Raw genomic sequence first — 12,466 nt, 5'->3', positions numbered from 1 at the left:
CACCGCCCAGCCCATGAGCAGGGATGATACCTGTGGCAGCGTGCAGAGCCAGAGCTGGGGACCATGCTGTGCTCCCACCCAGCAGCAGAGCCAGGCTCTCCACATCAGCCCAGACTTTGCAACTCAACACAAAGGCCTTCAAGGTCAGGTGGATTTTGTCTGTTTTTCTCCCTCTCTAAAGCCACCAAATGCTTCAATTTTCCAGTTCTTAAATAATTAACCAGCTTTGCAGTGTTTGAACAGCCACGCTCAGGTACCACAGCTCCTTTTTAAGGTCCCACTGCAGGGTGTGGGATGAGGTTTATGTTACCACCTCATACTGCAAACAGGCTTTAGAGAATTGCCCTGGCCCTCACATTCCTTGCACAAGCACTACAGAACTGGGCTGAACTACATTAAATACAATTTGTTTGCTTTGGGGGAATTAAAGAACAAAACCCAAGGCAATTCTGTGTGCATTTTATTGTGTAAAAAACATCTTTAGGGTCTTGCTTCTCCCCTACCGCCCCCCCCCCCCCCAAGTCCTGAAACAGCCTACTGGGCAACACATGGTGTTACAAGTATCAATTCAAACTTCTGCACATAAAGATGAAATAACTTAAGGAATATTCCTACCAAGATTTAGACTGGGAGCTGCTGCCCACCCTCTGCCTGGCCCCAGCCCCATCCGGTCTAACCACCAACAACCCTCCAACCTTTCTGAAACACAGTAAACTGAGACCAGTTTGCTTTTCTATTCCGTTTCCCCAACTGCACTTTAGTTCTGAATCATGATAAGCCAGAAAAAAAAAGATCATGTATTAACATCGCATTTGTATCTTCGCAGCAGTGCTTTTACGGCCAAGCATCTGTCAGGAGTTCCAGATCACAGAAGCCTTCTTCCAGCAAGTTATTTTTATTCACTTGCTCTTTCTTTTTTGATTCCCCTAGCCTCTAGGAAGGATGTGCAGCAATCAGTGCCTCTTGTGGCTGCCTCACCTCTGCCCAAACAACTGAGATCTCACTTGTGCAAAGGGCCCCTGAAATAGACCATGACTCAGAACTGGGAAGAGGGGATGTGGCAGGGAAGAGAGGTGAGTGAGCCAAGCCCTGGGGTGGTTAGGGTGGATGTTAACTTTGCAAGATACGTTTGAAAAGTTTCTTTAAAGCAGGGGAGGATCAGTGACAGAAAATGCAGTCTCACTGATCAAAACCTCTTTGATCTGGAATGACATCTAGGGGAGAAACTGTTTTTTCCACCGATGTTGCTCGGTCAGCCTTTCTGGGGGCAGGATGGCTTGGTGATGACTCAGGAAAACTAATTGCCTCTACCTCTGTTTCCTGCTTTTGATGCAAGACTACCTGTTCTTTCTCTTACTTCCTGACTTCTTCTCTAACCTCCTCCTCCTATCTCTCATTCTTTACACCTTGTCTTTTCCTTCAAGTCACCCTTGGCAAATGTCTTCCTTCGGTTGCTTTTCTTACCTCCAGCACCACCTCTGCGTTTCACCTTTGCCTCTCCAGCTGCTAAACAAAGGCAGGAGCCCCAAGAGTGACCCTTCGCACTTGGTTGACACCTGAACAAGACTGCTGGGCTGCATCAGCAGAAGTGATTTTCGGTGAGTGATGGACAATGCACGTAAGGAACACCAGTGATAAATCTACCTGACGAGGGGGAAAAAGTAATTAAAAACCTTTCCCTCATCCAAGTTCCTCCAAAAAACCAAGCTGGAAGGTGCTTTTTGCCTTACTAATATCATTATTTATTCAGAAATAAAGTTGATAACTCCTGAATGTGACTTGCACCCCTCACTCAGCAGAGCGGCACCGGGGTTGTGCTTGCTGCTCATCGCTACCGACGCTGTCCCCTTCACCCACTGTGTCTGTTTGCCAACAGCAGCCATCATTGTCAAGCCATCCAGGTCTGAATTCCTTCAAATACACTTGAATCTGAAGCAAGTCCAAAGGCAGTCAAGTTTCACTGATGAAGTCACAGTAATTAAGGGCTTCTGAGGTTGCTCCTACCATTTGGCAAACTTTCCGTTGCCGTGGGAAATATGATGACAAGACAGAGGTATTGTCTAGCTTGACAAGATCAAAAGAGGGCAGGAATGTTTTACACTGGGGAAAAAAAAGGCATTTTTACATTGTTCCACAATAGCAAAGAGCAGTTACATTTTCAGACACTAATTACCCTCGCTCTGAAAACAATACATCCAGCCAGACGCACTGAACAAAGCTACAGCTGTTACAAGGGAGCGGGGGAGCAGAAGCTCTGCTCTCACTGTGTAAATGGGAAGTTGCCTTTCCTTCCTGAGCTACTTTAGCACAGTATTCAAGCCACAATTTGCTAATTATAGCCCCTCTGTTTCTTTTCCAGGCAGCTTAGTCCACCTCATGATCTTTGACCAGAGATACGGTCAGAGCCAGCCACCCCAAAGACCAGTCTTGTCCCAGGTCCCACTCTGACAGCAGGCACAGAAGAGCATGCACCCAAGTGATCTAATCTTGTCTGACTCACAAAACCTCCCCCTTCAGCAGTGCACACAGGGATTAGACTTGAAACCAACAGAACATGTAATTAATGCCAAGTATGCGCTCAAGTATTATTGATGAACCGGCACAGATTTCCTCTCCTGGGCTTTGATCAGTGCCTGGATTAATAAATAACAGATAAAGCTCTGCCTCCAAAAATTCTCAATGGGGGTTACGGTTTCTCCATTCCTTTACTAGGATGTGGTGAAGAACAAGTGAAAATAAAAATAAAAATAATCTAAAAAAAGGCTGTTTTGGCAGGTTGTCCTATTTTCTGAAAATAGCATCTTGTATTCCACCCCCTAACCCATCTACAACGTGCTTGAACAAAATCTACAACACCCACACATGTGCTTGCAAAAACCCAGAGATCCATTATCCTTTCCTTGGGCTTTATTTCCCCCTCACTTGTTTCTGGTAGTCAAACTGTCAATTGTATTTATTGTCTGTAAAGCAATGAGAGAAATACACCACTGGAAATCGGTTAGTGCAGGTAGTTCTTGAGAAGGAATTTGTTGTGAAATGTTGATCCAAATCTCCAAAATAAGAGAAAAACAAAATTTCAAAATGCAGTAGTAAAATGCTGAGATGCACAAGGCCCCTTATAGCAAGTCAAATGCTCCATCGAGGCATAAGAACATGACAGGGGTTTTGCCTTCCTTTCTCTGGGATAAAAAGGCATTTCTTTTAGTTAGCCCTGGAAATACTGTGGCTCTCTTGTTTCAGAGGACTATGTTGATGTGCTGTCACATTGCTGCTTCCAATCAGCCAGTACCTGGGCACATGCCCCTTCTCAACCTGCCAAATGTGTATTTTTTCATAGGTTTAGTGGAGGAAGACCAATAAATGGGAGCCTTTCCTCTCAGAGCAGAGCACATTCCCATAAGACTTCTGTGGAGATATTATGTGTATTAAGAAAAATACTTTAAAAGTAACCTTTAATATGCAGGTGGATGTAGGAATCTGCCCAAGGAGGAAAGGTCTTTTCTTTAAAGGAATTGAGGTCCATTGACTCTCCCAACCCTCTTCACAGCCTGTTTTGAAACAGGAAGCAACGCACACAGTGCTCCTCACTGCAAAGAACATTTCCCCCCTGTGTTGGACATCCCCACATGTTCAGTGCTAAATCTGAACCCTGCAGCAATGAAGCCACACAACAAGCTCTCACACACACCACAAACTCTTGCAGAGGGAGCCACTGCTAAGCAGTTGCCCTCAAGTCCATATTTTATTGCCAATTATGAACCATTATCCACCAATTCCCGTAAGATTGGAATCTTTGCACGCAGGCACACTAAAGCTGTTGAAATTAGTCCCTTTTTGAGGCAGCCAGCCTGTTAATACCACATTTGAACTGCTTGAAGTCATTAATGCTGATTTCAACCCTTCCAAGCCAAAGAACTGAAATGTTAATAGAGCCCTGCACAGCTATTGTGATGTGATGGGCTTAGCTCAGCAGTGGGACAACAGGTACCACAGAGGTAGCTGTTTCCTGGCCCCTCTACACCTATAATACCCTGGCAAAACAAGAGTTGTCTACTCCTTTGCTAACAGTGACAAGGCTGTTTCTCATTCCAGGCCTGCTCTCTAACAGCTCTTTTCCCAGGATGAACAAATTACCATGTACTCCAGCATTCCCATCCCCCACCTTTCCCACTGCCCATCTGCCACGATGCACATCCCAGTGCTGCCTGCATATGCCACAGCCATTTGAAACTGGGAGATGCTTATCAATACTCCCCAAGCATCCCAGCAATAGTCCATACCTCACTTTACCAGCCCCTAGAATCAACACCCCTTGAGACTGCCCAGCATCCAAAGGTGCCTTCAGAACTCTCCTCTACCAAATCTCCTCCCCTTTCAGAGCAGCAGCATGTTACATCCCTACCCTTACAACATCAATTCATTTTTCTCTGGAGATAGGAAGCAAAACTAACCTTATTCAGTTGACTCGGCAATCTAACTTTGCTCTTTTGTTTCCTTGCTTTCTAAAGGAAGAAAGAATAAGGTTTGCTGATCAAAGATATTTGAAAGTATTAACATTGAACCGCTGTTCTCTTAATGAAACCTCTTAGTTTCTTCCAAAAAGTATCCCAAAGTCCATATCTCTGTCAAAGTATTCAACACAACCAGTAGATTCACACAAATATATACTTCATCTTGAAAAGATTTATTCCTAACTCCTGTCCTGGAGTTTTGTGCATCCTAAAGATCTCCCCTTGGTCACAGCTGCCTTTAGTGGCTTATACCTATCCAAAAGCATGTTCAGAGCAGCATCACTAAAACACCCAGAAGGTATTGCAGGGAAGGTAACCAGGAAAGCTCTAGTAACCTATATTCCCTTCTGGTTTGTGTCCAGTCAAAATAACTGAAAATATTCTCCCTCTCCCCATAAATATTCCCCCTCCCATATTTTTAATTTCTAACTTGCCAGGTTCCCAGCCCTCACTCACACATAGCTGTTGTGAAAACATTTGGTCAATACTATTTCCCTACAGTGCTGTTTTTAACAGGACAAGCTGTCAGCCACAGTTGCTGTCTCAACACCCCACACTGTGAGTGTTGCGCTGGGAGAGGTGGTAATTCCCCCAGCACAGGCAGCTTGGAGCAACAGGCACATCCTCTGCTCCATCTCGCATCTCTTAACACAGGAAATCAGAGACCCTACAAGGTGCTCAGGTCTCCAGAAAGCTACAAAACCCTTCTGAAGATGGGGTCTAAAGACATTGGAATAGGGACAACCACAGCAGTGGGGAGGGCATCATCGCCACATTCGCAGCTTGGCATCCCTCTTGCAGGACCCACTCCCAAGGACTGGGTTCACAAAGGTCTTGGACAGTTTCATTGCGCTCCTGGAGGAAGAACCATTCTGGGTGTGTGCCAGCCATAGCAATGAACCTCCCCAGACTGCGCACGTAGCAGTAGTGCAAACCCTAGTACTCCATCGTAGCACCAAAAAAGAAATAAACCGGCTCGTTATAGAACACGCGCCGCCGTGAGTGCTCAGAAAGCTGAGTGGGTGATCCCAACCCCACTTCCAAGCCTACATCCAGACCCAGATTTATCTCCTGAGATATTTTCACAGCTCTTCTCAGAAACACATGCTTTTCCTTGCTATGCACGCAGAACACAGTGCTCAAAGGCATACTCCACTGGTCTTTACAAACCCAAATAACCTCTCAAATCCAGAACTGGCATTCTTTTTGATACAGATTAGTGGCATTGCTCCGATTCCCCTTCACTGAGCTATTTTCTTGGAGTGAACCACTTCCTAGTCACTGGGAAGTTTAGCTGCTACCTCTGGAGGAAGGTAAACCTGGGTTATCTTACGACAAGTCATCGTGTCAACGGAACAACACAAATTATGAAGCCTGGAAACACCACAAGCATTGCCACATAAACAACTGTCCAACATTGGCTGGTCCCACCATGAGATCCTTATTCAACTCATAGCTCTTATGTTCCTCCTGCTGCCCTCTCATCTAGACAGGCACAGGAATCAGCTTCCTGATTAACAAACCTGTGTTAGAACAGAACAAAAACTTCCATTTAAAGAAAGATCTACAAAAATCAAAAAAACTAGAGATATAACATAAGCAGCAGAAAGCACAAAACAAAGGCCTAAAACACAGCCATTGAATATAATAAGACCATTTCTGAGAAATGGATGTATCAAATCCCTGGGCAGTGTTCTTGCATGGAGAAATGTGGGACTGCTGAGCCCCTCTTTCCTGCGTGCTCTGCTGCTGCTCGCATTGGTTCACAACATTCATGCTACCTCCAATCCACCTTGCCTTCCACAATCAAACATGAACACCATGTAAAATCAATCTAAATTCTTGGGCATCATCTAATGTTCAGCCAGAAACACATGAAAGTATAAATCCTTTGCCCTGTGAAAAGCAGGGTTCACATACAATTAAACTAGGTCTATAAACCCTGAAAGCAGCAATTTTCCCTCCAAGACCAGCTGAGATAAATGCAAGTGCAGAAGATACAGCAACTATTTCTTCCTTTGTATTGTATTTTAATTTTAATTTTGTATTTTAATTATAATTTTCCCAAATATGTTGTCCTAAGGCACTTAAAGCAATCAAATTAAATCCTCTGTAGAGTTTTACGGCATGACACCAATAAAACTCCCAGTCAAAACATTTACATTCCAAGTACATGTTAAATCCTTTTCCCAGGGAGCAGTGAGCAAAATTAAAGGCTGAGCAGCACAAGGACAGGAGCTAAGGTAGAACTGTGGATCTGCTGTTGGATCTGTGGACAAACCACTGGCACCTTTATTCTTTAAAACCCATGAAACATTGCTTCTGGGAATCCAAACAAGACAGTGAGAGGTACCTCACTTAGTGGGGCTATGCTGGATGGGGTCAGATGCCCACTGTCTCCAGAGTCCATTGAAAAAGAAGAAATATTGGAGTCTTGGGTGACATGGTTTAGGTGCGAGGTGTCCCTAACCATGGCAGGGGGGTGAAACTTGATGATCTTAAGGTCCTCTCCAATCCAAACTATTCTGTGATCCTATGATTAAACTCTTGGCAAATAAATTCATGTAGAAGCCATATGTGAGAGCAGACTCTTCAGTTTCCTACGATCCTGGGGAAACCTTCAGTGCTGCTACTCAGTGAACGAACATTCAGGAGCAGGGAAAAGGCAAAGGATGGGTTTGATTGTCCCCTCATTGTCTGCTGTATGGAACCAAATGCCAAACAAAGCAAAGCTGAAGGGTTTCTGCTTTGATTTGTTTCTGTACAGGCAGCATGAAAATGTGCAAAAAGAAATTTGAAAGGGAAGTTGTAAAAAGCCTGACTTTTAGCAAAAGCCTTTGTGGCAGGCACAGATAAAACAGCATCACCACACAATACTGCAGAGACTAGTCATGAATATATATTAAAAATTCAAATGGTGAAAAAGCTGCATATGTTAACAACCCCAAAAGTGACTTCCACTTTAAGAACAAATTCTGTCTAGAGTACCAATGAATGAATTTTTTTTCTGTCACCAGAACAGTGTTAAGTATAAAATATAGCTTCTATGAAAGAAAATAAGCACATCAGGATCAATACCACCCAAATTCATCAAGAATCCAATTGTTTTGAAGCCAAGAGAAAATCTCTATCTAATTGTAGAAGCTTTAAGAAGCAGAACTCCCTTCTCTGCAGCAGACACCATCTCCAGAAAGCTGCTAGCACTTTCCCCTCCCCATTTACTTCCCAGCCAGCTGTGTATCCATGAGCCTTGTGTCCATGCAATGTTTGTGCATGGATGTTCATAACAGAAGACAGCAGCTGACCAGTCTGAAAGGCTGTAAAGACAAACCTCCTCTATGGCCTCAATTCAGCATTCAAGGACATGTTTGCTTCAGGCTTTAAGGGATTAAAAACTGCAAACTAGAAACTGAGAATACAGAGGATAGTGGCAACTGAGAAGACCTCAACATCTGGCTTTGAATAGAAAGAAGGTAGATTTAGATGAGGTATTAGGAAGAAGCACCCTGTGAGGATGCTGAGGCGCTGGGACAGGGTGCCCAGAGAAGCTGTGGCTGTCCCATGCCTGGCAGTGTTCAAGGTCAGGTTGGACACAGGGGCTTGGAGCAAGCTGCTCTAGTGGAAGGTGTCCCTGCCCATGGCAGGGGGTTGGGACTGGATGAGCTTTAGGGTCCCTTCCAACTCAAACCATGCCATGATTCTATGATCTGGAAAAGTTATTTTGTGTGCAGAGCTGCTGCTCTGGGACAATCGCACTGACTGGAGCAATCAGCCTCTACCTGGTTGTGCAATGGACCAGGGACTTCACAGTTTTACACATATTGGCAGCCAGACCTTCTCTGACTCATTCATGCGGTGTATCATTGTACACAGCCCAACACACGAGCAACAAAAATGACTGAGCAAAGATTTTGCCACTTGTGTAGCCACCCTTCAGCTTTGGCTTCTTGTCTGTGTACAGAATAGTCGGCACAGAAGCAAAGCTATTCTGAGCATCTAGCAAGTTGTGAGAGTGGTAGATATTTCTTCCTTCATACAACACAATGCATCCATTGTGCTACTCAAAGAGAAGGCAAAGATGTGACTGTATCAGACCACAGGTAGTTCTATCTAAATCTCATGCAGGAACAAAGCGTCAAGTGCCTGAAGGCATCTCCCACTTGCTCACTAGTGGGAAAAGGGTACTTGTATTTATCCACAGTTTGAACAAAAGTGCAAACCGTCAGTAGTAACCATTCTTTGGCCAAGTTGCCAATCTTGATTACTACGAAGTGGGATTTGAAGACTGTAATTGGGGTCAGGAAGAGACACTCAAAACTAGAAAAGCCACAGTCACCCTTACTTTATCAGTTTTAATCAGACCAGCAATGATTTCATCAAACTCCCTGATAACAGGAATTAAATTGTACATTGTGTGACTGTAGACATCCACTACTGCAGACCATGGCTGTCCAAGTACGAAAGCATAGACATTTTCTCCCATTCTACTATCTTCCTGGTCTAAAGACATTATTTCCACAGTTAGCATGGTCCTTAAAGACTCATAAATACTGGAGAGCACTGATTTGCAGATTTTAATTACTTCAGTAGTCTGTAGCTATGCACAAGTGAATAAAAATCCTATCAGGGCTCTGAATTATGGCATTCATAGAATGGTTTGGGTTGGAAAAGACCTAAAGATCATCTAGTTCTAATCCCTGGATGCCTCACACTAGACCATATTGCCCAAGGCTCTGCCCAGCCTGGCCTTGAACGCTGCCAGGGATGGAGCATTCACCTCTTCTCTGGGCAGCCCATTCCAGTGCCTCACCACCCTCGCAGTAAAGAACTTCTTCCTTATATCCAATCTGAACTTCCCCTGTTTCAGTTTGAACTTTCTATTAATAAAAAACAGAGCTGGCTGCAAAAAAAGTGAAATATTCTTTCCCATTAAAAAACTATGTTCATTCAAAGCTGAAAAGAAACATTCATTCTGCAGGCCTGGATCACCTTTTCCTCTGCTCGGGAGACAATGTGAGATCAAACAGCTCTAAGCTTATTGGCTTATTGATCAGAGTGCTCAGACTGCCTATGTGAGCTCCACATGCATGTTGCTTATAGATTTGTTCCAGTACAAAAACTAGACAAAGGTCTCCGATACCTTCACCATCAGGGAAGAATTGTACTGGGGCCATACTTTAAATAAGTCAAAGTTCTCGTGTTCATGTCGCTATGGAATACAATATTTTTACTGGGTTTCCATTGGAAAGAAAATATTTTGGAAAAATTGAGCTACAATTTCCTGGACAGCGTTAGAAATTCCCGGAATGTAGAAATCACAGCTAAAAAAAACCCCTAAAATCTCTATTTCCTAGTAAAAAAATACATCTCAATGTTTCAGTCTGCTTTGCATCATTAGGTCATAATTAAATATGAAGGGACTTTTGTGAAGGCGTCACAATTAGAGATATTTGTATCCTGAAGGATTTATTTCCTGAATTTTGCTCAGCAGGATACAACATTAGACTCCTCACTCACATCATTTACAGTTTCTACTAACAGTAGTTAAAACCTAAAAGTCCTTGCTAGCCAAATCTATTCAACCAGAGGTCAAAATTAGGTATAGAAAGCACTGTTGAGAACCAGGTCTGAAACTGTTGTGGAAGAAGCTAATTAAAGCCATGACCCAGCCCATCCTAAAGAGCCATTTTATATAGTTGAGGTATTGCTGCAAATTTCCAGCTTTGCTGATGTACTATTGAACACCTTTACTTTTCAGTCCAGATTGTAACCCCAGATCTGTAGCGCTAGATGAGGTGGTCACAGTTCAGCAAGAAAAGGGACTAAATTGATGCAGCTTTCATAGAACAATTGATTGCAGAGCTGGAAGGGACCAGGCAGCTTATGGTCTTTGCTGCTGAACTTCACCTGAGCATCCCTGTATCTTCTCTTTGTGCTAAAGCACAGCTTTTCAAAACACACCAGGCTTTAATCTAAGGACTTTTTAATTCAAGGACTTTCAGGATGGCGATTTCTCCCTCCATTAAGCTGGAATGGGTCATGCAGAGTTTAACCAGCGCCTCTCACCTTCCCAGGAGCTGCCAAATCCACCTGGGAAGTGGGCATTACGTTTTGGCACAGAGCACAGCTGGAGCTAGTGCAACCTCCGCTTCTGTCTACCCACACAAGCGTTAGGAGGCTACAATTTGCCTTTGCAAAAGGAGCATCTTTTGTGTGATGAACGTGTGCAAAATAAAACATGAACCTTAGGTAGTTTAACTGACTAGATGACTTCATTCCTTCCTACCTCCCACCCTCACCTGCTACAGCAGCCCAAGGCAGCTCGGAGGAGGGCCTGCCATAGTTGCCTGAAAGGCAGCATTGCAGGCAACTACGTTGTTTTTGAAGACTTATTAATCAGCAGCTCCTGGTCTCCCAGCCTATAATAGATATTTATAATCTTTTGGCCAAGATGGTTTTTCACTGAATTCTGAAGCAAGATTTACTGCAAATGGATAATAATAATAAAAAAAGGCTAGCACACTCTGGCACACAAATGTGCTGTTATCAGAGGTTTTTTCCAAAAAAAGTTAGTTGCAAAGCAGAAAGAGTTAGCTTACTCCTTAATTATCATCTGCAGCTTCTAAGTAGGCAATTTAGATCTGGCTGTCATATTTCAAATGGAACCCATTGCCTGCAGATGAGGCATACACTTTAAAGGGTGCTCAATTGGAATGTCTTTATCCAAATGTGATGCTTAGAGGGTAAATGAAAAGCTCCCATGAGATACAATTTCCTTTTCCTTCAGAAGCAAGGATTATTTCAAGAGGCAGTTTTACTAACGCCCTGGAAACATACTAAGAGGTGATTTAAAATGAAATGGAAAACAACCTTTCTTTTCCTCACTGTTGTGATATGGAGATGTGCACAGACCTATTCTTGCAACAGGCTCTCATGTTAGCACCATAAAACAGCCCCATTCTGTCCTACTAGTACCTATTCTCCTAACAGACTCTTACTCTCCAGTAGGCTCAATTCTCCTAACACCTATGCACATACTTAACCATTGGTTTAGGTGAGACTGTATTTAAAATCTAATCATGTAACCCTCTGGGCCAATATTTTCCAAGCAGCTTGCAAGATGAGTGCCACAAGAATAGGCAATACACAAATTCCAAACGAGTTTCCATTCAACTTGGGAATACCCTGTGTATGTAGGCTGGGCTAAAGCACCTCCAAAAGCTAAAGGCAAAGAGATTTTAGCTCGAGATCTGCCTCAACACTTAAGAGACAGCACACTTACAGGACTGTCTTGAAACGCTTTTCCCCGTTGCAGTGCACAGTAGGTGTACTACTCACCCTGAAAGTAAAACCTACAAATAGCAAAGTACATGATAAAAACATTGCTGGGATCAGAAGAAATAATTAAAAATAAACAAATAGGACCTTCACCAGAACCCTTACTACAGAAAAAAATATTGCTTCAGGGCACTTGGATGAGTAACAAATCCAATCTGAAAGGGTGATGGACTGCGAGAGAAACAAATAATTCCAAGATGCTGATCATTTTTTTCTCCACTCAAAGAATCGTTTCTGGAATGAGGGTCAAGCTGATGACTATCTTAATGTGTGCCAAATTTGCAATAGGCAATATAGCAGGCACAGATCCTACTGCTGAGAAAAACTATTAGTGTGCAAGCAGGGAAGTTTGGTCCATATTCATAGACAGACAAACTCATAGAACTTTTGAAATACGTATACAGGTACCCAGAAAAAAAGGCTGGTTTATGTTTAAAAGCATGAAGAGGCAAAGAAATCCTTTGCCATAAAACTAGAATCAGGCAATAATGATAGAAAACACCAGGTGATTATTTGAAGCAGCCTTATGAATATCAGTTTGGGCATGGAAGTTATGGCAGAATACGCAGAAAAGCATGGCAGAGCTCCAGGAGACACAGCTGGAGGGTGTAGGGTTT

General features: G+C 43.3%; 1 protein-coding gene across 1 annotated transcript in view; it reads right to left on the bottom strand.

The window, feature by feature from the left end:
• SYNPR (synaptoporin) overlaps positions 1–12,466 on the bottom strand; it is a 108,260-nt gene that overhangs the window by 13,685 nt on the left and 82,109 nt on the right. The window lies entirely within an intron of this gene.

The sequence above is a fragment of the Pezoporus wallicus genome, unplaced genomic scaffold (genome assembly GCF_028554395.1).
Source record: "Pezoporus wallicus isolate ANWC-B61680 ecotype Strahan unplaced genomic scaffold, APGP_CSIRO_Pwel_v1 contig_8714, whole genome shotgun sequence".
Lineage (NCBI taxonomy): Eukaryota > Metazoa > Chordata > Aves > Psittaciformes > Psittacidae > Pezoporus > Pezoporus wallicus.
This window is presented reverse-complemented; position numbering and strand designations above follow the sequence as displayed.